The sequence below is a fragment of the Patagioenas fasciata genome, chromosome 3, assembly GCF_037038585.1.
Source record: "Patagioenas fasciata isolate bPatFas1 chromosome 3, bPatFas1.hap1, whole genome shotgun sequence".
NCBI classification, from domain to species: domain Eukaryota; kingdom Metazoa; phylum Chordata; class Aves; order Columbiformes; family Columbidae; genus Patagioenas; species Patagioenas fasciata.
The window spans coordinates 40,620,779-40,647,510 of NC_092522.1; the positions used below are offsets into that span (position 1 = coordinate 40,620,779).

At 42.5% G+C, this 26,732-nt stretch overlaps 1 protein-coding gene and 1 long non-coding RNA gene across 9 annotated transcripts in view; one reads left to right on the forward strand and one right to left on the reverse strand.

Moving 5' to 3' along the window:
- Positions 1-12,496, reverse strand: part of VIT (vitrin) — a 54,322-nt gene extending 41,826 nt beyond the window's left edge. For 6 of the 7 annotated variants that reach the window (XM_071806182.1, XM_071806184.1, XM_071806185.1 and 3 more), the window contains exon 1: positions 12,220-12,496. The gene's annotated coding sequence lies outside the window, so the exon portion shown is untranslated. The remainder of the gene's footprint in view (positions 1-12,219) is intronic. The other variant, XM_065835833.2, reaches the window with a different exon arrangement.
- LOC139827554 (uncharacterized) overlaps positions 1-26,732 on the forward strand; it is a 125,450-nt gene that overhangs the window by 32,512 nt on the left and 66,206 nt on the right. For both annotated transcript variants that reach the window (XR_011738291.1, XR_011738292.1), the window contains exons 4-5: positions 8,285-8,396; positions 10,878-10,956. This is a non-coding gene — a long non-coding RNA (uncharacterized lncRNA). The remainder of the gene's footprint in view (positions 1-8,284; positions 8,397-10,877; positions 10,957-26,732) is intronic.

Genomic DNA, 26,732 nt, shown 5'->3' on the forward strand with positions numbered 1-26,732 from the left:
GATAGTGGAACAGCAAGGGGAAGAGGGACTGTGCACTTTTTTTCAACCTTACACAGTCCTCACATGTTGCATCTTCTTCTCATGCTTTGTAGAGCAGATGATGTTCCCAGAGGAGATAGTGTTTGGGCTGTGGCAGTTCCACAGACTAATTTTTTACTTCTGTCCAAGATTTGCCTTTTGCCTCAAGAAACCAATATTTCATTCTACGAACTATTTCTGAAGCCAGTGGCAGCAGACGGCATGATGGGTGTGGACATGCTCTGATAGCTATTCAAGTTCATTCACTACTCTTCTAGGGCATATTCACAGAATTGTATTGTCTGCACATCAAAGTGCACCATGTAATCATCTCATTAAGATATGGAGACGATAAGTCCATTCACTCCTGAAGGGTGTTGCATAAAGTATCTTGCAGTTGTGACACTGTGGTGACACTGGTTTCTTGGTGCTGCAGTATTTTCATCTGCAGTTTAACTAGAGTAGAAAACGTCTGAGATGGTGAAGGATCCATATAAAAGCCAGCTTCATGAGTGAGTTGCTGTGTGCTTTGGGTAGACAGTCCAACGCTACCTAACTTTTCCTGTCTTACTCAATGTACAGGGTGTTTCAAAAAGGTGGAGCCAATTTGAAATCACTGTGTCTCTACAACCACAAACTATCAACTGTACTATCTGTACAGCAGGTGGAGGGAACATAGAGCATTTATAAAGAGGTTACTAAAGCTTGGTAACTCATTAAACCATTTGTAAATTTTTGTGTAATTGTAACATATTTGGTCCATCCTTTTGAAACAGCCTGTATAAATCACTTGTACCACCAGTGCAGCACAAGACTTCTCATTGCTTTCTGGAGGCCCTGCCATCTCCAAGCCCTGCTGTCCCCAAGCCAAGGCCAGGTGACCCAGTAGCCATCCCAGTCCTTCCTGGCTGCAAATGCAATCTCTACCTAGTCTGCTGGTATTGCTTTTAAAGGTAACAGAAAGTGTTTGGTGTTTTGTTTGTTTGGGTTTTTTTGTTTTGTTTTGCCACCCCCCCTTTTCTTTTTTTCCTAAAGCATTAGTTTCCTGCAGAAGGAGGCCAACAAGTCTAAAAGGAGTTCATAAATAAAGCCATTCAGGGGCAAATGAGTTAAGCAGGCCCCTTAGCTTGTAATAACAGGTGTTTTATCAATAGAGGGGCTAGCAGAAGCATTCAGACAAGTCTGTTAGTTTTACTTAACAGATTTGTTGTCATAGATACACTTGAAAGCATCCTGTTGTGGACTCTACTTTTGCTGGTGCAGTGCTGGTGTGCTAGGATCCTGATGGAAATGAACTATAATAACAAATAAACTTATTTTTTGCCACTATGTTAATTTCTGTATTAGGCACTGGTATGCCAAGAAAAATGCAGACATCCTGTGACACAGCTCTGGTGGCCACACTCTCAAGGGGGGTCCTGGCCTTCATGCCTTGAGCTGTCACACGGGGCAAGGCACAGGAGGATTTACACCATTAATGTCTGGTTCAGAGGCTCCAAGCTCTCCCTTGTGGGAAGTCTGTGTGTGTGTGTTCATTGTATTTGGGGCCATGGGAGTCACGTGATTTAAGTCGTATGAGATCTCCTATACCGTGTACAGGCGTGACATCTGCTACTTCAAAATGGTAAACGGAGTAAATTGAATAAAACAGTGGGTTTTTTTGTTTGTTTGTTTCTCTGGGAAGACAAGGGAAAACAGGGCTCTGATCCTGTAAGCAGACTGACGCATACAACAGACTTTTTAGTTCGTTTAGATCCAATGGGAGGTTTTGGGATGTTTTATCTGTAGATCGGGAATGATACTTTGCTATTAAATACAAAGCTATTGTTCCTTTAACAAATTAATGGATCCCATTAAAACAAACCTGAAAGTTTCTACCTTGGGTTAGTCTGGAGTATGAGCTTTGCTGAGATTTTTCTTTACCTGATTTCCATTAATATGGTATTTGCAGTCCCAGTCAGTACCAGTAACTAGTGACTGTTCAGTGAATCTTCTAAAACGTATTCTGGATCTTTGTTTATCAGAGTACGTTTTCTCATTGGTGTCCTTCAGACTGCATAACAGAAGTTATGCTTATACCCGCAAAGTAGTTAAGCATATACATTACAGTAACCCGGGCTTAAATTCCAGCTAAGTCAAGTACAAAGGTAGTAAGAAGCATCTACTTCAGTATCTTCCAGTCCAGGTCCTATTTTATTTTTTAAAATCAAATTTCTATTCGGAAGAATGTTGATTACTTTTTCCGACCAGAAATACTTGAAAAATCTTGAATGTTAAGGAAGAGACAGAGCTAGCCAACTATTCTTTATGCATATAAAGTAAGATTTTTACACAGATCTTTTATTAGGAGCTTGACTTTTATAAAGATCTGAGAGCTGCTATATGCTACAAACAAACAGATGGTTAAATCCATATTAGTTGTTACTGTATGGCAAACTACAGCATTTTCTGATGGAGGTGTAGGTTTTAAGTCCTTGATATTTGGTGTCAGGCACTGCTGTCTGTTCCACGTGCAAATGGAAATTCTTTGCTGGTGCCACATGCTTTGTCTCTGCAGGAGTAAGCAGTTTATTTCCTGTAATCTCCTGTGCTGCATAAATTAATTTGTGTACTCTCTTTGTACTGCAATCGTGTGTTATTGTTTGCCTTCTCAAGGGGCTGTAACATTGCAGCAGTACTGGTACCATAAAAAACCGGAAGGGGACTTTGTTTGAAAGCTCTCTGAGCAAGCAGAATGGAGCTAACAGCACGATCTCTAAGCACTGTGGGTTGAGTCAAATATGTGCCCTTTATGGGAAAATCAAGTGGGCTTGGTGTAGGTGTGAGTAAACTTGTTTGAATGAATAAGAGCTGATTGTCATCTTCTAGAATAAAATGGTTTAGATTTTTTTCTTTTGTATCTTTTAAAAAAAATGTTTAACCTTTTCTTTGTTTCATGCTCATATTCTGTCCCCATGGTATTGCAGCTTGCTCAGTAGTATAATTGCTGTTCATTTTGCTTCACACCAGGTAATATGGTTAACCATGCAATTTAGTTTCATCCTCTTTCTTGTCAGAGAGAAGGAACGATGTACACTCACTGCACTGTGTTGATCCGAAAGTCTTTATATTAAAAAAATATCCTAGTGTTTGTTTATTTTAAAAAGCCGAGTAATGAGTTCTGCTGAGCCGAAAAAGCCAAGTTGTTAAATATGTTTATTTCAGAGGCTTAGACTGACCTGTAGGTATCCCAGGCCAGGCCTCTGGGTACCAAAAGGTAAGATCCAGGGTGCTATTTTGCAAGGGTGAGCTTGTTTGCATGGGATGCTAGACTTCACTCTTTGAGTGGTATGAAATAGAATGTATTCATCCAGGAATTAAAAAAATCCTACAGACTTCATCACCTTTTCTATAAGAAAGATGATGCAGTTATCCCTGATTAAGGGTTCTTACCACTTGCTCCTTATTATGAAAGCTTTGATTATTGTGACTGCTACATCAAGTTCTAAGTGGTGCCTGCTCTGCTTCATGAGGTCCCTGACTCAGAAGAGGGCTGGGAGGACCGCTGGTAGCCAGTACTTCTTGCAGGGTGCCTCTCACATCACTCTCAAGTCTGGGTGGACTCAGAGGTCTGAGTTCTACTTTGGGCACAGAAATGCTTTTTTTTCAGAGCTGCTTTAAGAAATGTTTATATGAAGGTTTGCAAGAAGGATTTAGTCCAAAATAGCTCAGTTCAGGTAGGTATAATGAAGAGATGCTCTACCTAGCAATTTAGACCCAAATAAAAACACTCAAGCAGCCCTGCGCTATTCATTTTGTGTGCATGCGATGCCTTGAAATTAAACCAACATAAGGTTGAAGTAACAGTGATGAATGATTTCTCTACTTTCCACAGAGCTCTCTCAGAAGAAAGTAATTTATTTAAAACTGCAGTGTGATTTAACTTGCCAGACCTTTCTCAGAGCCTAAATAAAACTGCAATGATTATGCTTTTTCATCTGTCTCAGCAAGATAACCATCAATTATGCTGGTCTGACCTGCCCCTTCCAGCAGAGGAAGAGATACATTTAGAATATGTCACCCACTCACAGAGAAAATATAATTTGGACTATCCCAATGACCTTTTCTGTGTAGGTCATTGCACTGTACTTTCCTAGTTTCTGTTAATATATTATGCATTAATTTTTTTTTCACTTTGATGAGCAGGTTTTATGGCTCATTGGGAATCACTGTTAGCTCAAACCTGTGAATCGCTGTCCAGACAACTCCCTCTCTCTGTCCTCCTTCCCACCATGGCTCTTGTCTGCTCCTGTATCTGCCCCGCCAGCTCCCAGGCTTGAGCCCGTGCTCCCTCTGCACGCTGAAGCTTGCTCACTGTTGCAGAGAACCTCTTTCCCTTTTCTAATTTAACTACTTCTGCTTCACATCAGTCAGGTACCATCAATCCCTGGCACTGCCATTTCCCCGGAAAACTGAGGGCAAAGGGGAGTACCTGCAATTCAGCAGTGCCTGAGGGCTGTGTTGAATTTGGGATATGAGATTCATGGCCACATTTCTTTCACTTTTTAGAAAATGCACTGGTTTATGATTCCAACAACTGGTTTTAACAAGTAAAAGTGACTTTTTAAAGTGCAATACATTGTTTCTCAGGTTGGATGCACAATGAAAAGAGTGCTGACTAACCATGCTGCTGTGCTGCCTGCAAACTAAGAATTATTGTACTGTGTCAGAATTCCCCTGAAGGTACATATTTGGTCTATCAGTGAAGAATTTGTGTTAAAGGCATTAAAGAAACTGCACATCACCCTGGGAATGTTTCTTGGAATTTCTGTGGCGTGTTCAAACAAAACTTGACATCTTTTTCTTTTTTGGTAGAAACTCAGAATCAGAAATTAAGAGAAACTTTAGGGTGGTTGCATTCTGAAATGTCAGTAAGTGGTGAAGTTTATTGATATCTAGCAATAACAATTTGATCAAGGTAAGATGTTACACAAATTATCTTCAGCAAATCAGGAAGCACTGGGGAAGCTGTAGAAAGCATTTTGGAAAGCTCAGCTGAAAGCTGCTTCTGTGGTGGAAACCAGTGGAACAAGGTTGAGAAAGCAGTTTCAGTTTGTGTTATAGTTCTCTGTAAAAATGATACTATCATGCTCCTTGCACTACTTAACATTTAACATTAACACTTAACATTTTCCCCTTATATATTTCGTGCACTTCAAAAAATATTATTACTTCCTGACTAACTGCATTATTATTCCTGATTGGGAACCTTTCACTCCAGCTCTCTCAAAAATGTCTCTGATACCTTTAGTTTAGGAAAGTCCAATCCCTGCTACAAAGGGGGTTGCTACAAAAGTTAAATCAGAAACTCCGAAATGCCATATGGCCCTCGGTCATCTTCTGGTGCTGCTGTGCTGGCACCTCCAAATCCTTTGCCTCTTTGCAGAGTCAGCTGCTGAGGACTGGGACGCCTGACCCCACAGCCCAGGGCATGGTGGGTGGCCACACTACCACATACCCTGCAGGTGGAGCCCAGGCTCCTGCCTTCCTTGGGCATGGGGTACAGAGGTGCCACCTGGGTGCTCAGAGGATACGCATGAGTAGTTTCAGTAGCTAGGCACATCTGTGGATCTCCCGCTGGCGTTGGCACTCGTGTCCTGCAGGTCTGGGCCATGAGTGGCTCCTAAAGCCACTCACTAGATCTTTGTTTTCTCATACTCCTCACAGAAAATATCAAAGTCTACCACTACTTCTGTGGATAAGCTGGATGCTTTTCTATTGTCTTCTCCAGAGTGATCCTGAGAAGACAGTAGAAAAGTCTGTCCCCTCTCCTCCTGGGCTGGAGTTGAGTCCTGCTCCTCAAGGGCTCACGGTGCAAACCTGCAGGGAGGATGGAGCCTTAAGCGTTGTTACTGCAGCAGTCTGACCTTCCCAGGTAGTGGCCATTGCTGCTTTGGCTTTGCTACAGGCTGTTTCAGTTGTATCCCTCCCACCTGGTGCTAGTCTGCAGCCCACCTGTAACCCAACAGGCACATTGAAGCTGAGGTCTCTCACCAGACATGGCTGTTGTGGGGACCCATTTGAAAACTGTGGATCTGTGAATGCAGTTTCCATTTTTTAATGACTACAGAAGATATCTTGGCACTCCATGCTGCTTTTGGGAGGAAAGTGAGCTATGGATTTGCATGGGTGCCAGCATTATAAATGAGGCTATTATAGTAGCACTGGGTTTCTGAAGACATGCTGTTGGTGGAGATACTGGTGAGAGACCTGACATAGTGTGGGCCAAGCTGTGCAGCCTTATGGCATGTGTATTGGCAGCCCTTGGCAACTGGCAGGAGTGGGCTTAGAGAGCATATGGGTTATGCAGGGAACATGAGGGATGATTATGCTTCCAGAACTACATCCCTTAATATCCAAATGCCCTGGAGGGCACTTGAAAAGCTAGAAAATATGGTGGCAGAGAAAGCAGCCAGAGCCCAGTCCCGGATACTGTGACAGTGTAGGCGCAGCAAGGAATCGTTGAGGAATGTGCCACAGGACCAGGCTGACACTGATTCACTAATTTTGCATACTAGAAGCTTTTAAAACCTGATGTTTCAACATAGAGATGAATCACAGGATTCTGTTTCTGAGACCCCAAGATCAAAAAGGTGAACTGGGCTTATCATATGGTCTGGGAGCAGGAACTCATAATTTCAGGTCTTTTGTTTTTAAAATGAAACTAAACCTGCAGACTCAATATTGCATAATCCACTTCCATGCTCAGGAAGTTTGTTCTGAACTTTGGCTTTAGGAGATTACTATACGAGCTTCTACTTCAAATGTAATTATTTCATAACATATATTTTTTTCTACACACAGATTTCATCATTGAGAACAGAAGATGTAGACCATGGAAGCCTGAGACTTTACATCCCAAATTATCACATATTTTGAGATGCAGTTGGGTAGAAAGACAGTCTAAAAAACAGGGTGAAAGAAGACTTGTCTGATGTGTGATGCTGAATTTGACCTTGCAATCAGTCTCATTTGTGCCAACTATTCTAAAATTCTCTAACCTGTCCTCTTCCTCATCTGGACACTCATTTCCTTCACATTTAGCCTCCTTTCCAAACAGCTTCTCTTTCTTCGTGTCCAAAAACTTCTTCCACCAAGCCCAGGAGAACAAAATGCTGTAGTGCTGCAGATGCATTGCAAGAGAGGTGAGAAAGATGGGCTCCCACCAAGGTGAGCAGGATGGGCTCCCATTGTCCTCAGCTGGCTGGCAGCTGTGAAAGTAGCCCCTGGAGTGATGGAGCCATTACCCATTCCTCACTCTGACTCACCGAAGGTGACCAGGGCCAGGATACACAGCGCTGCTGCCAGCTTTCTTCAATGTCTCACCCTTGTTCTACAGACTCAAAGGTAAACTATGTATTTGGGGAAAACAGAAAGAACGGAGCCTTCTGAATCTCCAAAGGAACCTGGCAGGGAAATCGAGAGGCAGAGGTGGCTACGTCTAAACTTTCCTGTAAACATGTGATTTTGGAAAGGTAAAAATTTCCTTAGTTTTATGTACAAGCCTGGAGGAGCTGGAAATCTCCAACTTATCCTGGTGGGGACATTAAAAGAACGCATAAAGCTAAACAAAATCTTCCAGAATTTTTCCAGAATTTTTGGCACAAGTAAAACTGTCACTTGGCAATTATGCGCTTTTTTTCGTATGAAACCAGCTGCCAGCTGAGACACTGTTGGCTGCTGTGTTACATGTGTTACATTTCTAAAGCTATTTTATAAGGTGACAGGCTGAAAAAACAGGTTGCAAATGCAAGTTGATCTTTAAAGTATTTTTCATATCTGTGTCTATGGGATGTCCTGTAGAATAAGACACATTAGGGATAACTGACACAGATCATGTTCTTAATGTGTCACTGACCTCTTAATGCACTTTGAAGCTCTGGAGATAAAGCAAAGGTAGGATAGACTTGATGCGTGCTAGAAAGCCCGTTCAGTCATGACAGTAAGACTTGTCAGGTTAAGAACTGCTTAAACCTAGATGACTTGAATGAAGAAGAGGTGGTTATAGATACTCTTCTGAATGCAAATGTGTTTCCAGTTTGGGATATGAGCTATAGATTCGGGTGCCGTGCTTTAAAATGGAAAGCAAAAGCTGCAGATGGTGCTATTTTTTTATAATTAAAATACATTTTCATGAGAAATGTTGCTGGTTGCAACTCATTGGGAAATGTTCTTTCTGATTAACACTTTCTGGGTGTTTCGTTTTGTTTTTGTTTTTTTTCCCCAGGACTCATTTGCTGAAAAATGAGCCTGAATAGGAAAGGCAGCCCAAGGTGACCCAGCCATGTCCTGCTGCAGAGGAGAGCAGAGATGCCAGCTCAGAGAAGGTGGCAAGAGAGGTGAGGTGATCCTGTTGCAGAAAGAGGGAGCAGGCTCTGCTCCTCCATTGGTGTGGCCAGCAGCAGAGGATGTGGGAGCAGCCCTCAGACACCACTAAATATACAGCTGCCCCAGCACCAAGTTCGGTGCAAAATGTTTGCAGAGCCCAGAGCAAATACTCAAGTAGCTAATCCATGAGTGTCATGCTCTCCCAACTGCCCATGTCTGATTACTCTCAGTATTTGCAAGGGTCAGACGTATACACACAAGCTGCAATTTCAGCTGGTGAGTACAGCTACCCCATAGATGCCTTAGGAGCCTACATAATTTCAGTAGTCCCCCAACTTGTCTGTGGGCCAGAGCACTGGAAGAAAAGCTCATCGGTAATGCAGGCTCCTGTTTTATCTGCAGCAAGTCCCTTCACATCCCACTTTCTGCAGCAGCTTGCTTTCCGCAGGGCATTATCAGGAGTCAGTAAAAGGCAGTCTCACAGCTCCTCTCGGTAGCACTGGCAGCAGTGCCTGCGCCCCTTCGGGGCAGGGGCTAAAAGAGTTCACAAGTGTGATGCAGGCTGGTGTGAGCCAGGCAGTCAGAGTTTAATTTACTAATACAGATACAATCGAAAAGGCTACAAATTTTCTGGGCACTTCTGCACCTCTCTGAGCCTCTGCTGTGGCAGGGGGAGGCTGTGCTGCCTGCACAGCATTCACCAAAGTTTTCCAAGTGTGAAATGTGCAGCAAATAAAGGACCTGGGATGCAAAAGAATGGCAGCTGCTCCAGGACTGTTAGAGAGGCTCTTTTACAGGCGACTGAACCGTCAATTTGTAGTAAGACATTGTTTTCTAAACATAGTGTAAAAACTGTTATCTTGCCTGGCTGGTCATTAGAAGAGAGATAATTATAGTCTCTGTGTGACAGCCGGGCGCAGAACAGGGGCTGCATTGTCCCAGGTCCCAGCTGAGCTCTCACACGGCACCCCAGGCCAGCACTGGGACAAGGGGGCTCCTTGTGCCCCGGCAAGTTCAAAAGAGGAATTGAAGTGTTCTAAGTAGGTGTTAAGCACCTATCTGCCTCTCTTTGACTCTGGCCTTAAAAAGTAAGGCACAGGAGAAAGGTGGGGAGGGCAGACCTGTGGCTGATGTAGTTGCATCCTCCCTGGCTTTATGTACAACACATACTATAGCTATTAGTTTTCTCTCCTTAAAAAAACAAAACCAAAAACCCACAAAAAACCAAACCAAACCAAACAAAAAAAAAAAAACCCTCAACCAACACTTAGTTTTTCATTTATTTTTGTTCTGTGTTTCTCTTTTCAAACACAGACCAATGAGACCTGTATGATGGATGGGCTTTCAGAAAGAAGGACATATCTGTTCAGTGTCCACTTTCTGAGCCCTGAATGGGAGGTGTAAAACTCAGCCAATGCTGGAGAAGTCCTGATGGACTCAGAGCTCCAGGGGGCCCAAACATCCCCCAGGGCTCTCAGGAAATCCTGGCCTGTTCCTGCTCACTACCCATCCAGAAAAGATGATGCCTCTCCACCTCAATACAATGGGCCAACACAAACCTCACTAGTCTGGCACTGCATGTTCAGCTCCCTCTGTAGGGATAGTTAATGTCTATAAATGCCAGAGTGTTCTTTCCTATGGTTTAGCCTCAAGACATCAGAGGAAGAACACAGCTGCAGATGGTAAACCAAACTATCACTTTTATTGCTTATTTCAGCCAGGTGGCCTAAATGACTTGTCTATCATCAATTAGGAGACTTTTGATAAAATTAAGACTTGAACATGCATGTCCTGAACCTTGGATTAGCATGTTAAGCTGCTGGGCAGTATTTTCTTTCTAGAGCTTTTTTAGTGGCTCAGGAGTGAAAAGGAAAAAGCTAAAAAATCTCCAGGCAGATCAGGTACAATCAAGTCTTTGATGCCACTGTTATGTAAATTTCAGGTGTATTTTTATCAATGTTTTGTAAAAAGCAATGGCCAGAAATAAGAAATAGTTCTGTTGTTTCACATGAGGTAAATAGCCTGTTTTCCCAACTTTTGTGTTTTCACTGTGTCTCAGGCAATCCCCTTTAAGAAATATTCCAATTAATCAAGTTTGACAAAAGGAAGCATAAAAATTATTTTCCCACTATTTCTGTGAAAGTAAATAGCTGGGTGAAGGGGGGAATACTTTGTTAATGTCTCCACTAAAGGAAAGTCTTTGGTAGGATCTCATTCTTATTAGACACCAGAGAATATACATGGGGTAGGCCTCTTGCATCCCAAGTGTGAGGAAACCTGGGTTAACCAGTAAAACTACTTGGTTCAACTAGCCAGTGGTAAGTCATGTGTAAGAATACTATCGGGGAAAGAAGCGTCTTACTTAAAGTAGTGAGCAAGTTATGAACATAACATACCTACTACAGGTGGAAACACAAAGCAATATTCAATTATACTGGCAGGACAGTGAAGGTTTCTTTTTTAAAAAGTACTTTTTATGTCTTTAATAACAGAAAGACAAGACCTATTTTCTGTCATCCAAGTGAGAGCAACCCCAGCAACTTGAAGGATTAGATAAAATAAGCAAAAAAGGTAAGTCTCTTTAAAGTAAAATACTAATCTAATATTCCAAAACTAATGTGCATGTGTAATGCAGTTATTTTTGCTTGAACTCTCTTTGCATCTCTGAAAGAGACCAGTCTTACAGCCATGACTGTCATTCAAGTGATGAACTGAATAAAGTCTGAAGAACATAGTAACACTGATACAGAAAAACATGGATATTTTTTGAGCGTGCAAGGTGTTTTCCACTTTAGGATGTATATGGTAAGATACAAGCTATAAACATTTAGGACTCCATTGCTGTTCTCAATCAAAAAACATCTGAACTACTTTTTCTCTGTGTGTGCTTGCTTGTTTTTGGTGTTTTATTTAAATTTTGGAGAGGTTAGAGGAAAAGCAGTGTGGTCTAAGGAGGATCTGTCTCTGTAATCTGTAATTCCTTTTTTGCTCTGGATGTGGCATCGTTCCCATAAACTCTAGGAACAAAATATTAACTAGGGTTGAAAGTTTGCTTGGGGCATTTGGTTCATGTTCGTACTAGTCTGAGAGAAATCACATTTTGAAGAGACTTATCGAGACTCTAATCTCCCCACAGAGAGCTGAACGGCTGTGGCAGGCTTGACAATGCTATTCATTTTTGGAGCCTCACCAGCAAAACAAGCACTCAGCACAAAAGGATACATAGCGTCTAGGCTACTGTACTGCTCATACATCTGTATCTAGCCATCTGTCAAGGGAGTTCACACCATATAAACACAAATCACTGGAATAATACAATTTTCCATTCTGTATCTTGGAGATGAGTGTTTCCCAGTGTCAGGTAGTGCTAATTAATGATACAACACACATCTACTTATTGATTAAAGAGACAAAGTCTTGAAAGCAAAATAATTTTAAACGTAGGGAACAAGTTGCATTACCTGTTACACACTATTTGAACAGTGGGCACATATAGATGTCTATTTGTATGTGATTAATATACACCATTCTTTATCAAATAGTTAAGCCCTTGCTGTTCAGGCAGTGAGTATATGTGTCCATTTTAACAGTAGGGGTTTAATGCTTTTATAAATACTTAATGAACTATATATAATTTAAAGTACAGTTTCATTCTATGTCTATGTCCTTATTTCCTTAGGTCTTTGATCCTATGCACACAGCTGGAATGCTAAACAAAAAATTACATCCCTATAGTTTCTTAGCAGTGAAAGTATTTAACTTATCAACAGGCAAAAAAGCAACTCACCCTCTCCCCAATAAATAAATAGAGCAGAGAAATTACATCAGAATTACCTTGCTTGAGGTGTGCAACTTTTTATTCCTTTTCTCCACACAGTATGAAAGTGCTATTATTTCCAAGCTTTTCTGTACCCCAAACTCCAGTCAACATTATTCTACAGAAAGAGAGGCAGGCAGCAGAGGGAGGCCTGGACACCTTTTCTCTTTCAGAGAGGAGCTAATCAAACATTCCCATCAAGCTCCCAGCTCTGTGAAAGGCACATTGCTCTCCCTCCCTGCCTCCCTCCCTCTGCTCCTCTCTCCCTGTGTCTCTCTCCCTCCCTCTGTCTCTCCCTCCCGCACACACAGACGTACAGAGCTCCTTACACTGATTTAGCAGCCGAATTAGGCGGTCCTATTTTAAATATATGTTCCCTCCCACATGTTTTTGGTAGGGATTTCTATGCTCCTTTTTGCACTAGCCTGTCAGATTTGTCAAGTTTTTCTTTTTGGGGAAGGAAAGCTTTACTTGACTGGTGTTTTGGTTTTTTTTTTCTTTTCTTTTCTTTTTTGTTGTTTTTTTTTTTTCCCAGCGTCCCTGTGCAGTTCAACACTGTAGTAAAAGGACTACAACTAGTAGTAGCCAGGAGTAAACTATACAGCTCTGAAGATGATAAATACCAGATTAGTTAGGCACAAGTCAAATTTAAAGAGGAAAAAATAGCTTTTGAAGAGACAGGCTTTGATGCCTTTACTCATGTGAATAACATCATGTTCCTTCAACAGCTTCTCTGAAGCTGGAGGATTAGTGACAGAGCAAGTATGTGAGCCTGGGCACAGAGAGGTACAAGTATGACATAAGGGTTAGCAGGGGCTCCTTTCTGACAAGGTTGGCTGAGAGAATTTAATAAAATGCTCTCAAAGACTTCTAAACTGGCACTCATTAAGTGTGACATGGCCAAATGAAGTACAAAAAAGGACTAATTTTTTAAAGTAGTATCTGTATACAGATCTCCTAAAATTCTTTGGTAAGGAAATGTTTTTGAGAGAATCAAGATCACAATAGTTACAAGATTATCACAAAAAGGGCTGGTGTAATATTCCAAGATGCTGGAGTGCAGACTATAATCTGCAATTCCACCTAGGGATTCAGAAATGTGTAGGTAACACATATGAGTGAATATACACTGTTTTATCTAAGATCATTATTAGTGAAAATGTACATATCAAAATAGATGATAAATACAGGAGATAAAGTCCAGAAGACACATTGAAAAGACAGGTAGTTCCTGGCTACTTCTGATCTAACAGTCTTGTAAATACATTTGGTTTAAGGAAAAGTGATTACCTGTTATTTGTGAATATTTATTCCAGTTCTTATGGAAACTGTATTACAGCTCAGCTCAATAAATAGTACAGCAACAAAGCTTTATCAAGAAGTCCCAACTGTGTTACTAAGATAGATATAATGATTTGTAATTCATTTGATTCTCTCAATACAGAAGTTCAAGCTTACCATGGTAATTCCTTATGAGGCAGAATGCAGTGGACTGGCAGAAAGCCTCTCCAGACAGCAAATCTGTTAGCAGATCTACCTAGAATATCTACTAAAAAAAACAAAACAAAACCAACACCAACAAACAAACAAACAAAAACCCAAAGGCTTATTAATTCAAGTTAACATATCATCACTCTTTTCAAAAGGCTTGCTGAAATTTATTTATTCAGAGAACCATGGGCAAAAGGACTGAGGCTTTGCGACTGGAAATTTAGAGGTACACAGGTACTGGAAGCCAAACATTTAAATAGTGGGGTTCTGCAGCTAAGTGGCTATGTGTCGCTTCCCAGTGCTAGTAGAAGGCTGAAGTCCCCATGACGACACCTTACCTACAGATGCTGATGATAGAAATACTCTAAAATTTTTGTGCACTAGGCCTTCACTGGTATTTAGCCACTTATTTCCCACTCAAGTAGATTATTTTCAGAAATCCATGGGCATCTGTGTACAAGTTGACTTGCTTGTATGGCTTTAAAGACTAAAGTCAGTGGGTTATCGAAGAAGCCTCTTGATCTCAAACCAAAAGTGAGAGTGCTGAGGAGCAAGCTTCTGGCAAACCAAGACATGGTCGGACAGCAAAGGCTCAGGCTGTGCCTGTAGTGGACATGACAGGAATGCACAGAAACAGCTGGACTCGTGCTGAGTGATGGAGCTGACATGTTGGATGCAACAGACAGTCAGGATAACCATCACAGGCAAGAAGTCCTCTGGAAGTTCAGTTTCTGATACTTGCATCAGCTCATTGAGGGGTGTAGATGTTGGCGTGCAGAACGTGGTCAGCAAGGTGTCAAAGCAACAGTGCCTACACCGAGGTTGTGCTTCCTTGTTGCTGCTGCAAGGTGGTAGTTTTACAAAAGAAACAGCTGATAGATCCATTTCTTGTTTTCCATGGACAGATTATCTAATTTGCAGGTAAATTGTACCAAGGGCAAAGATCCAGTGTGGACCTGGCAGGACTTAGCTCAAATGCAGCGGTGTGTGAACACAGCTCTATTGCTTCCAGAAACCCAACCGTGGTACAGCCCTGCCCATGCTGCACCCACCTGAGCTCTCCTGGCCTGGCTGGCTCTGCTCAGGGCTTGGGGTCAAGGACGCTGCCAGTGGGCTGGCACATTTCTGCATCACTGCCTGTGAGCTAGCCTGGCATCCTGGAAATGAGCAGCCCAGGAACCATGGAGCAGAAACACTGAATGGGCAGAAAAAGAAAAACTATCTTGGTTTGTCATTATCCAGGGTATTCAGCCTCTCATTATCATGTGTAATGGAGAGCTGAAGAGTATCAAAACAAAACACTGAGGAGGGCACTGGCTGCCTCTTTTTACCACAACATTTCCGAGTGCTGCTGCCTATGCTCTTTCCGGACAGAAGCAATTTCCAGCAACCCAAGATCTGGCAACACAAAGTGCAGGAGAACTACATTGCGTGGCTCGACTTCTGTGCTGGGACTTGCCACAGGGCAAGATCTGTTTGCAGAAGAGCTGACCATGCAGTCAGGAAGCCACTCATTTGAAGACAATAGATATTGAACACTATTGTCTAGGGGATGGACCAGTGCTCCGTATCTGCACGTGTTCATGTCTTCCACCATCACTTCTAGTCAAAGGCCTCTGCTTGAGTTTTCTGCTAACTGGTAGTACTTAAGTTTTACTATACTGTATTTTCATTTGCTAGTTAGTAAAAAAGGATTTGGCGGGATCCATTGAAAATATTAAATATATGAATGCACACTTAGAGTAGGTGACAAATTTCAAGTGGCAGAGTCTTTACTACTTCGTGACATAGATATGCACAAATACACATAAACACCTATTAAGTAAGGCTGATGCATGTTACAGCCTCACTCTTCCACAGCAGCAGCAGCTCAGTAACTCTCTTCATCAAAATATTTTACCAAAATTGCTGCAGTACTCATTTCTAAGTGGGTAGCACTGACATGCAGAGTAGCTTTGTTTCCACTGTAATGTGAAGACTGAAAGCAAATGAATGCAGACCTCTAACCTGTCCCCTGAAAGTCTTAATGAAGCAGCTAACAAACAAGACCAGTAAATCAAAATACTTTGGTTTCAAAGAGAGTTTGAGAAGATTCTTCATTTTTGAGCAAAATGTAGTGGCTGCATTGAATTGTGATCTACACAGAGATTACCTGTGCTCCGGAAGACACAACAGCAGAAAGCGAGAGATATGATAAGATGCATACAAGCAATGATGTCAGTGCAGACAGGAGAGAGAATCTGGTGAAAACTTGCTAAGGGGGTTTGGTGTTTTCAAACAGGTTTAGCAGCAGGCCTAGAAGATCAGGCACTTACTGATGGATCTTAGTCACAGACCCTTAAATAAATCTTAGTTTTGAGATCATCTCTCATGCAGAATTTTGAAGGTATACAGTTTTTGTTTAAAAGGCATTGCTTTGGGTAACAGCTGGATAAAGGCTGTGTTGGGCAGCAGCTGACAATTTGAATTCAGTAAAGGGAAGCTCACTAGACTTCATCTCATTCTCATTACAAATCTAACTTCAACACTTTTTAATGAAGGTTTTTTTACTAATTAACTAGCAGACTTACATGTTTCAGTCAACACAAAAATGTAAGATTGCTCATGTCTCCCTCCCTCTGTGTGCAGTGATGCACAGGTAAATTAAGTAGGGGAAGCCTCTCCTATTTGGAAATGACAAATAAATTCACTTGTTCAGGGTCCGACGCTCACCAAGTGGTATATCCCTGCCAAGGGATATATATACAAAATATACAAAACCAATCTTGAAAGTCCCGGCAACTGCTCCAACAGATGTGGGGCCAACACCTGAAATCCTGGACTGGACTCTGCAGCCAATCAGAGCTGGATTCAATCTGTCACTAGGCCTCAGTTTGCAGGGACAACTTGCAAGGTCCTCTCCTAATGTCAGCCATAAGGAAAAGGGACGAGATCCTCGTGATCTCCCACTTTTATACGAAGTATCATGTGAATGGGATGGAATACTTAGTTGGTCAGTTTTTGGTCACCTGTTCCAGTTCACTGGTCTTGCAGGACGTGCATCCAGCCTTATCAATGACCTTGCATACCATCGCTATGTCTACCAAAACATGTATCTAACTTTCAGGAGTGCAGTTAGTAAGAAGACTTTAACTGACAGGAAAATTCACTAAAAGAGAAACTAAAAAGAGAAACTTGTTTCTAACAAAACCAGGACAGTCCCCTGAGGTGAGGACAGGCAACAACATGACTGTATATAACTCTTATGACACCACCAGGGACAGGTGTAGTTTTGGACACAGGTGTCCAGATTTAGTCCAAGTTTCTTACTCATCTGGCCCATAATCTTTTGGTCACAGTTGGCCTTTCTGTAGTGATTTACATGAACAGGTCAAACTTTTGTAGAAAGGGGAACTGAAGAAAGGTTTTACCATATAGCAGGCTCACATAGTATAGGTCCACCTCTGAATGCAGAGGATGGTGGCTTCAAAGGCCATAAACTGTTTCCAAGAACTCTGTATAAGGTGGCGATGGGTACACACATCTTGTGGAGCAGGTGCGTACTGCAGCACAACCCATTGTGCTCATCTCCCCAGCACTCAAAAGGGTCTCCTGGATCTAGTAGTGTAGATGTACGCAAAGAAAATAATAATAATCTATGTTACAGAACAAGCTATGCCTGCAAAAGATTTAGAGAAATAGGAAATTTCCTTGGGAAATTTTTAGGGGGAAGTGCAGAGTCTCCTACATGCTGGGTCTTTGTCCCACTTGTGGGACCCAAGGTGCACGCTGCTCTTCTGGCATAGGGCTGTGGGCCATGCTTTCAAAATCATGATATCCTTTGCTCTCCAGATTGTGAGTAAGAAATGTACAAGGAATTAAAGTGACCAGGACTGAGATCACTGGCTTGTGATCATTACACAGCCCCTGTTAAATGTATCTTCTCAGCTGACCACTGCAAGCTTAGTAAGCCAGTACTATAAAGTCCTGACTGCATGTAAGGACAGAAAGCACAGACAAATTATTTCTGCAAGATCACGCATAGCTATGTCACTTCTAATCCCATCCAAGTGCTTCAACAGAAAGGAATAACTTTTCTGCTCTCAAGCAAGTACCTTCAAGTCTTTTCCACCACATACTACCACAGGAATCAGAGAGCAGAATATTCTTCAAGCTGTAACACCCCAAGATGCCATGCACAGCCTGGCAGTGCTGGCTCTGTTCAAAGACAGTGCAGCCACGCTTTTTAGAGCTGAACTCCTAACAAGTGGCAGTGGAGTTCAAATTCTGCAGTTTTTCCGCATTTCTCAGGCTATGTGAAATAGAATTTTAACTTATGCGTTATTTCACTTAAGGTAATCTGTGATTGAAAACAATTTATACAAGAAAACAATACATGGGGAGAGCACAATAGAAAGTTACAAGTATAATCGAGATGGCAAGGCAGGTAGGGGGTTAATATTGTTTGGCTTTAACTTCTTAAAGCACTTGTATCTAAATTGACCTTAGCTAAATAAAATAACAAATGTCCTAGAAGGTTTATTTGAAATACACTGATGTGTTTGTCTTGTGTTTGAGAAAGGTATGGAGGCTGAATTATGTATGCTGTAGATGTTGCCAGCATCAGAAATGTCTTTAAATAATTAGAGCAATTGGGTAGCCAGGCATCTGTTTTTTTCTTTTATGAATGAGGAGACCTCATGGGCCAAATGAATGCATAATGTTGGCATGCTTGGCTTAAATGGATGAATATCAAACTTACACTGTGTAAATTTGACCCACTGGGTGTTTCTCAGTGAAGATGGCAATGGCCATGTTTCCTGAGACTATAGAGAAGTTGGTCTCTGTCAATAGGCCCCAGGTTCATTTGTTTGCTCCACAGGAAAGGCAGGGAGAAAAGGCGACAAAAATCAGCCTTTTCAGGTTTACCAGGAGGCAATGTTCAAGTGAGAGGTGGCAAGGCCCTTACCCTGGATCTCTTGCAGTGTATGGCATGGGAATGGGGCCTGGCTGGGAGCTTGCTGGCCTGACTGGGCAGGCTCAAAAAATGGGGGTTCATTGTGGGAAATGGGAAAGAGACCCTTTTCTATGACTGTTATTTGTAAAGAGTGTTTGTATACTTGGATAGCAATTTAATGCGTAGTGCAGTAGCTGTGGGTATGTAGGCAATAAAAGAACCAACAAGTCAGCTGGGTTTGCCTATAGAGCTTCAACCATACCAGAAAGAAGTGATGTTCAGCTATTGCTTTTCTTTAATTATTTCAAGATATAGCTCTGTAAGAAAAAAGAAAGCAGATGGAGGATGCACTTGAACTATCATGACCATCAAAATCATTATTTTTACCATGTAGCTGAATCTACCCATACCTCCTATGCCACATATTCCCCATGCCAGATTTAGAGCAGAGGCTGCCACAAATGCTGTGTTGAAACATAAATAAAGTGAACCATAAATACTGGGGCTGGAACAGCCCCTGTCACATTTGGGATGAAGAAATGCCAAGGGTGGCTGCCTGGGAGGAGTTTGCCCTGTTTGTGACCACAGGCCTTTGGATCTGAAAGGGTGTAACCAGCTTTAAAAGCTGGAGGATATTATGGAGGTGGACTGTGATGCTTGTATCTCACCAGTCCACTATCAGAAACCAAGTGGCACCACAGTGGAAATACATTTTAAGAACCGATTTTCAGCAAAACTTGCAGTTATGACTGAACAGAACTAGGTCTGTAGGAAATGCAACATATGGATTTTGTTCATCTTCAATCCAGCATGGGTGGGGATTGAGTCCTCCCAGAGTAAGTGGAATATATTTCATTGCTGTACTACCTCATATAAAACCTGATTCATTAGCATAAAGCTTCTTGTATGAGAAGTCAAGTCGTCTGTTTAGGAGAGTGCACTTTGTGAATCAAAAGTTTCAGCAGTGCTGGATTCAGTGCTGAAGTTTGCAGTTGAGGACTACAGCTCTCAGAAAATACAAATGGCTTTTTCAGCGTGCTTTCCCTATCTGTTTACTTCCAGTGTGAGCCATGTGCTGTCACTGTCACTGTTAATTCAGTTTGCCCAGAATTCCAGGTCTCACTCTGGATCCCACTGCCCCTTACCTTGGTAGTAAAGCTTGATTATTCGCTACAAATCAGGCCTGGAAAATGTAAACCCAGTAACAGTCTTCAGTCTGTTCTTCCTGACTATTTTCCTGATGTGTTTTCTGTTTATGCTCTGTAGGGCATCAGGTGTCAGAGCAAGTAGGTGATGCCAGTAAAAGCCACTTCACAGTAGAGAGCTCATGGCTGTATCCCAGCAACTTAATGCATCCCTTCTGTGGTGCCCTTATCCTTGTCTTCTCCAGCTTTGGCTCTCAGCACTGAGGACTGTACAAAATGCAGTGTTTCTGGAGGCAAAATGCAGAAATCAGAGTGCTGCTCTGGCAAGCAGAAGTGTCCAAACATGCAGTGGAGCCAGAGCTGCCAGTGTGTTTAATGGGCGGATTAGGGTATTTTCTTTACTGGTATGCATTTTTTTGAAACAGTTATTTGCCAGAGTTCGTGAAAAGCCCCTCTGCATGCACCCCTGTGCACAGACTCACCATGTAAGGGCTTACACCACTCTCTCCCAAGTTGAATGGCGATGGCTTGGCTCCTCTCCAGGGTTTCCTTGCCCACTGTGCTTGTAGAGGCCCATTTGCCTCCAGGGAGGGAAAATTTCCAGGAGGGATCATGCCCATGTACCTGTATAGGAACGTGGGATGTCAGCATGGGGTGGGAATACACTGGGTCCCCCCAGCTCCTGTGTGGTGCTGCACCCACATAAACCTCTCTTTGTGTGGATCCAGGTGCTGTCAACACCTTCCTTGGGGGATGGTACACACAATAGAAACAGACAGTCCCATGTTCCAGCAAGGTTAAATTTAGCTGGGAAGGAAAGGAGAGAGGTTGTAGAGCCCTGGCGCTGGGGGCTGGCAGAGCTGGGAAAGGCAATGGAGAAATGGGAGGGGAAAACTGGGGTCCTACTGGAAGGCTGAGGCAGGGGAAGGTGCTGGGGAGTGCACCTGGGCGTTCTGTGGTATGGATACAAGGAGAGTGTAGAATGACGGCAGCACCTCTCCGGGCATGCAGACCCCAGTGGACTGGCAGGAATGTCATCATTTGCCCTCCCCCCATCCCTGCCCCATCTCTCTGCTGCTCTCACCTCTGGTGGGATGGAAGTAATGGTGATTCTGTTGTTTAACTGGTCACCACCAGTGAAGATATTGAAGCTCCCGAGTGCTATCAGTCACTAAAACAAGTTTTAAAAATTACTCTGCTGTGTGTGAATCGGCCCAACAGAAACACTGTTGTCTGCCCAGGGTAGCTGGGCTGGACACTAGCTCTGCCACTTTGGGGGCTGCGGGGAAGGGCTGCAAGCAGGACACTCACCCACCTTCCTTCTGCTCAGGATATTTGTGACTAAGCTTTTGTTGAAATGTGTGTGCAAAGGGGTCAGGGCTGGGGAGTGCAGGCTGTGAAGAACTGCTATGAACCTTTATTACTGCTAGTTTCCATCATTTTATCCAAGCATCAAGTTGTTTAGGGCATTTCCAGCCACACAGAGCTATGAGGTGTACCCTAAGGGACAAAAGATGTAGACATAAGTTCCTGCAGTGCAGTAGCATGTATCTATGCTTTTTGTAAGCTGGTAATTTCTCACAATTAATTTCCACTTAGAAAACCAGAAAGCAGACAGTATGCATAAATATCACTCCGTGCTGTAGTAGTTCAGTTAACTATAAACTCAGTAATGTAGTAACAGAATGGCAAGTGAGAGCCATCTTTCTTCTATAATGCTTTCAAGGGCTATTGAAAGATCCAGTGCATGTTTAAATCCTTCTCTGAAATTAAGCCTTTGGAAGAAATGCTGTTCTTCTGTTACATTTAAAAAAAAAAAAAAAAACCACAAAGCCCACCCAAAACTATTCAAATCTTATTAGGAAAAATAAATCTCTCTGAATAAGTCCTATCCTCTTATCCTCTGTTCCTTGCCTTCAGTGCCACAACCATATATTATAAGGTGAGCTCTGCATTTCGATTCCTAAATTAAGTAAATTACTTGCAATAAATTGCTTAGTCACAAGCACAGTTAAGCTGGAAATACCATTTGCATTCTTATAATTGCTGGCATTAAATCTCCATAAGAATTGTAAGTGGAAAGCCTCTACATTTTATGCTTGCTAAATCCTTAGAGTGTTTTATACTATAGAAAATACTATAAAGACTTTTGAACTACTTTAATGATTGACATTTTTTACCTTAAGAAGTTCTCAAAGCTCTTTTCAGAAGAAAGCAAACAATGAAAGAAAATGAAAAAATATTTCAGGAGAGAGAAAATTAAATTATATGCATGTTCTTATAAAGTATTAGAAGAAAAGAAAGGCAAGCAGCTTTTGCAGAAAAGAAAGCTGAGAAGCACAGAGCTTACAGAACCAAGTTTGAAAAGGAGCTTGGGATGTGTATCTGTAGGAGGACCAGGAGCCTATCTCCTAGGGCTTGCTCCACAAAAGGCATCCTAGAAGTGGCAATTACCCACAGCTGCTTGCTGCCATCTCCAGCTGCCAGTGACCACCCTGCAGCTGCCCGGGCCAGCCCTTGCCTTCCCAAACCTGAGCTGCTGTAGAAGAGCTCTGTTCTCTAACCTGGCCTGCTTCCTCTGGATTGATGATAATAAGGCAGCTCTTCTGCAAACAAACAGCTCAACAAGTAGCTTTGAAACTGGTGGCTTCTGTCAGAAGAGGTAGAGATGTATGAGGATATTGCCTTTTATTTAATTCACCAACAACAAAAAAGATGTTGCAGGTAGGTTCTGGTTTTCCCAGGCCTGTGAGGGATGCTCACAGCTTCCAGAGACATCCAGAGCTTTGCGCATACATGCCATGAAGATGTGCATGCTGGGGAAGTAGCTGCTCAGGACCAGGCAAAAGGAAAATGTTTCCTGCTGCTGCACTCACAGCCTTGCAACACCACACCATGTGCTGAGGTCAGTGCTCCAACTTTGATTTGCAAAATCCTAATGGTTTCTATTGCATCCTGGTAAGTGGTTGGGAAGGCCAGGGAATAACTAGGGGCAGAGGAAGGCTGAGCAAGGCATTTGTTGTGTTAAGTTAGGTGAGTTACAGCTACAGCCATGCCTTGGTATGACCAGATCCTGGTTCAGTTTCTGCATCTCCACTGGCAGCTGGCACGTTGTACCTGCATAATGTCCTTGCAGGGAGAACAGAGAAGATCATCCTGATTCAGCATAAGAGAAGGTGAGGCCTGCAGAGCCACATAAAGTGATGCTTTCCCCTCCTAAGTGACCTAATAAAGTACGTAACCAGGCTGTGTCAGCTGCAATGTTAAACATGACACACTGCCCTGCGTTACAGCTCGCTGATTGCCTTGGCTGTTTGCTCTGGTGTGGTGGAGTTGCTGCTGACAGCCCTGGTGCTTTGCACTGTGGTTCGGCATTCAGCTCCCATTGTGTTTGCTGAGCTCCCCCCTCACTGTGTCCTCCTCGCACGAGTTTTCTGCCATTGAGCCCTCTTTGCCGTGAACCTGGATAGCTTGTATGTGCACTCTGCATCCACACTTAAAGGAGCCTGGGTGCTCCATGGGATGCTGTCAAGAGCTCACTTTGTCTCCTTTGTGGCACTGCACCGGAAAGCCTGTGAAGAAACCTGCTAACAACAATTGTTTCCTTTTGGCTTTTTTTCCCGAACTAAGCAGACAGTGATTTTTTTTTTTTGAAATTACATTTTAAAGCTTCTGTGGCTCTGAAGTGGATTTCTTTGGTCTTCACAAAATTAATGCTTTACAGCTTGCTTTTTTGCCAATTTCTTTCAATAAGTCAATACCTTTCATCATCTAGTAGAGAACCAGTTTACAGGAATGACTAAGAAAATTGAAACAAGTACTGATTTCATGTAATAAATTGGGTTATTTTGTGATAAGTAATTGTTTGCTTTTAGTCTGTTGTTCTGTTTATTTATTTTCACATGCAGGGGGGAAAGAATTTGGTGTTACTGTGAGAGATGCAGTTTGCCAAACGACTCTACCTAGTTATGGGAAGTTTTGAATAAACTCCCTATTTGGTTTGGTTTGCATTTCCAAGGTTGGACTTTCTGAAGGTCACAGGGCATAAAATAAGGCTGCTGTCTGATAAGAAATCAAAGAAATGAAAGACAACGGATAAATGGACTTCAAAAGAAAGCCGAGTATGGCCCTCTGCACACCAGCTTTTTCTGTCATCACGGTGGCTTTTCTACAAGAGCAGTGCATGCACACCATGACGCATCAACAGGCTGAGTGCAGAAAATGGGTGATCAAGAACTTAGCAGCATCTGTAACTGAGGAAACTGGTACAAATGCTAGATTTCATTTACCTATCTCTTTATATTTCTTTTTCTGGGAAGAGCTTTTGAAGACATTCTGTGATGTCTTTGTTGTTTCATCTGTAGCAATCTGTGATAGTGCAAGCAAATCTCCATGGAGTCAGTTGCTATGAAAACTAGCTCCTAGGAACTAGACGTTAGTGCTTGGGTTGGTATTGCAGAAGAGATTTGCAACGTCGTCACTTCTGACGTCAATTAGTATATAGAGTGGGAATCAACAGGTTGGAAAAGAGCAGTCCCAGAGACCCCATGAATGGATGGCAGAAGTGATGTGTGCAGGTTTCAAGAATTTTTGCACCATAAATGGTTGTTGGCTAGTATGTAATTTACTGTTGTTGTTGTGGCTATTTTTCCTAATCTACAAAGCTTCAAAAAGTCTGACAACAGTTTTAGGCACAATAATTTTGACAAGAGGGACTAAATTTATCCTGCAGCACACAAGGAGTTGGTCTTGGTGTCCTCCTTTCTCTAAACATTTCACTTGTTCCGTGACTTGGCCTCATGTTGACATGCTGTGGATGAAATCTTTGCGAGTCACAATTAATTGGTTTGCTGCTGGTTCCAAGGCAATAGGATTTCTGTCCCCTATCTCTAGCATAAAAAGGAATGACCTTCTCTGCTGCTGCTCCAAGAAGCAGATAAACACATCGTGTGGGCATGACTTCGAAGGAAGAGGAGATGTTTTCCCTCTGCTGCCCTCTGTCTCTCCTTCCCTCAGCACTGCGGGGAGAAGCTGCAGGGAGGATGCAAGCGTGATGACTCTTTGTGAAGGAGACCATTGATGGTGGGGTTTGTTGCCGTTAAACTGCTTCTTAATCACAATGTTTTATACAGTGAGGGTTAGGACCGTAGCAGTGGCACAAGGAATTTGAGCCAAAGCCCTGAATTTTCATCACTCCAGGCAGGCAGAGGAGTTGTCTCTCTCTAAATATATTTAGGGATTTCTGCAGCTAAATGCCATAATCAATGACAACATTTCAAATGAATAGCCCTACACATATATTCTGTGACTGCAATGTGAATAATTGTGAACGCTCCTCAATCTTCCCCTTCCCACTCCACTCTCCTCCCTCAGCCTAAGTACAAACACTCATTTCAGGGCTAAAGATATACTCTTAAATCAGTTCTGACATTTCTTTGTTGTTGCCTAACGAAGGCTGGGTTGATGGGCTAAAGGGAAGTTTTATGTAAGTCCTTGCTGAGATGTTGTAGGACTGGAAGTGGGCAGCAGTTGCAAATGTTAGCATTTGTCTCCAGAGTTTATTTAACTGCAAGCCTGGATATCTGCATGGTATATGGGGCTTTATCCCTTTCCTCCTTGGCTTTCTGAGTCCCAGTGAAATGTCACAGTCCCAAGGGCTGTGGGATTCAAAGAGCAGCCACGTTGTTGTCCCCACCAAGTTAACGAGGTGCCTCTGTGTGCCTGTGTTTTTGGGGAGATGTCCCACCAGGGATGTGTCAGCTTCCAACCCTTTCCGAACACTTTTACACTCTGCTTCTTTCATTAATTTGGTTATTTGTTAAGCTTGTTGCTGAGCAAGTCAAATTGACCCACATCTGGTTAACAAAGCCTGAAATAATTGTGACTAAGTCAAAGCAGTGCTGAAGGGGAACATGAGCCACACAGACCAGGCTAGTTTTCTGGCCCTACTGATCATACTTACTCCTTGCTGGGTTTATCCAGGTGTCAAGGAAGGGCTTGAATGGCAGTCCAGGCTGCCTTATAGTCTGGTATTTTGTCCTATCTTTGTAACCTGGACTTATACAGGGATTTACAGACCAACGGTGATAAGCTAGTTTTCTTACATGGTCTGGAGAAGCTTGCTTTGCTGTGTTGTCATTATCCTAAGGAGTGAAAATGCCCAGTTCAAAATGGGGGATTCTTGTGGTCAGCTGTAGGTTAGGGTGGCAGGACAGTTTTGGTCTTTGAAGATTAGATAGGTCAGTGAAAGTAAGTCAGTAAGTCCATGAGACCAACAATGGTGGCAAACCTGCTGTTGCGATTAAATAGAGAAAATAATTTCAACACTGTTAATGAGTGTGGCTGCCTAGACTACAGCTAGTTTTTAGTTTGCTTTATCGTGCAAGATCCAATATTTAAAAAATAAGATAAACCTGACTTTTTCATGGCAGAAGTGCTTTGGGTGCATTCTGCTATTCAGAAAGCAATCAGATTCTTCAGGACTAGAGGCAGCTGAGGCATGTCATCTTCATTAAAAACCTTGGGATCTACAGCTGAGAGACCATATGTTGAGCTTCCCTAGACCTGACTGTGCCCACTGAACTGCAACTGAACTTGCTGGGTGAAGTACAACTCCAGATTTTGCAGATGGAGGCATTAGGGAAAAGTCTTTAGGTTATTGAGCAGATTCACTGAGTAGGTCTTATTTGGAGAATATAACTTAATGAAGCCAGAAGTATTGTCCTGGGTGCAGATTGTGGCAATATAACTAACACTGTTAACTTCATTTCTGTTGCATATGGTTGTAAAGGGGAAGTGGCCTCAAATTCATGTAATCTCTGCAGGAGGACTTCAGGGAGGTTACTGTTGATAGCGTTTTTCTGATACATATGTTAGGCCTATTCTTTGCTGCTAGCATGGTAAATGCTTAAAGGGTTCCTTATGGACAGAACTGGTAAGAGGTAACATTGTGGGAACT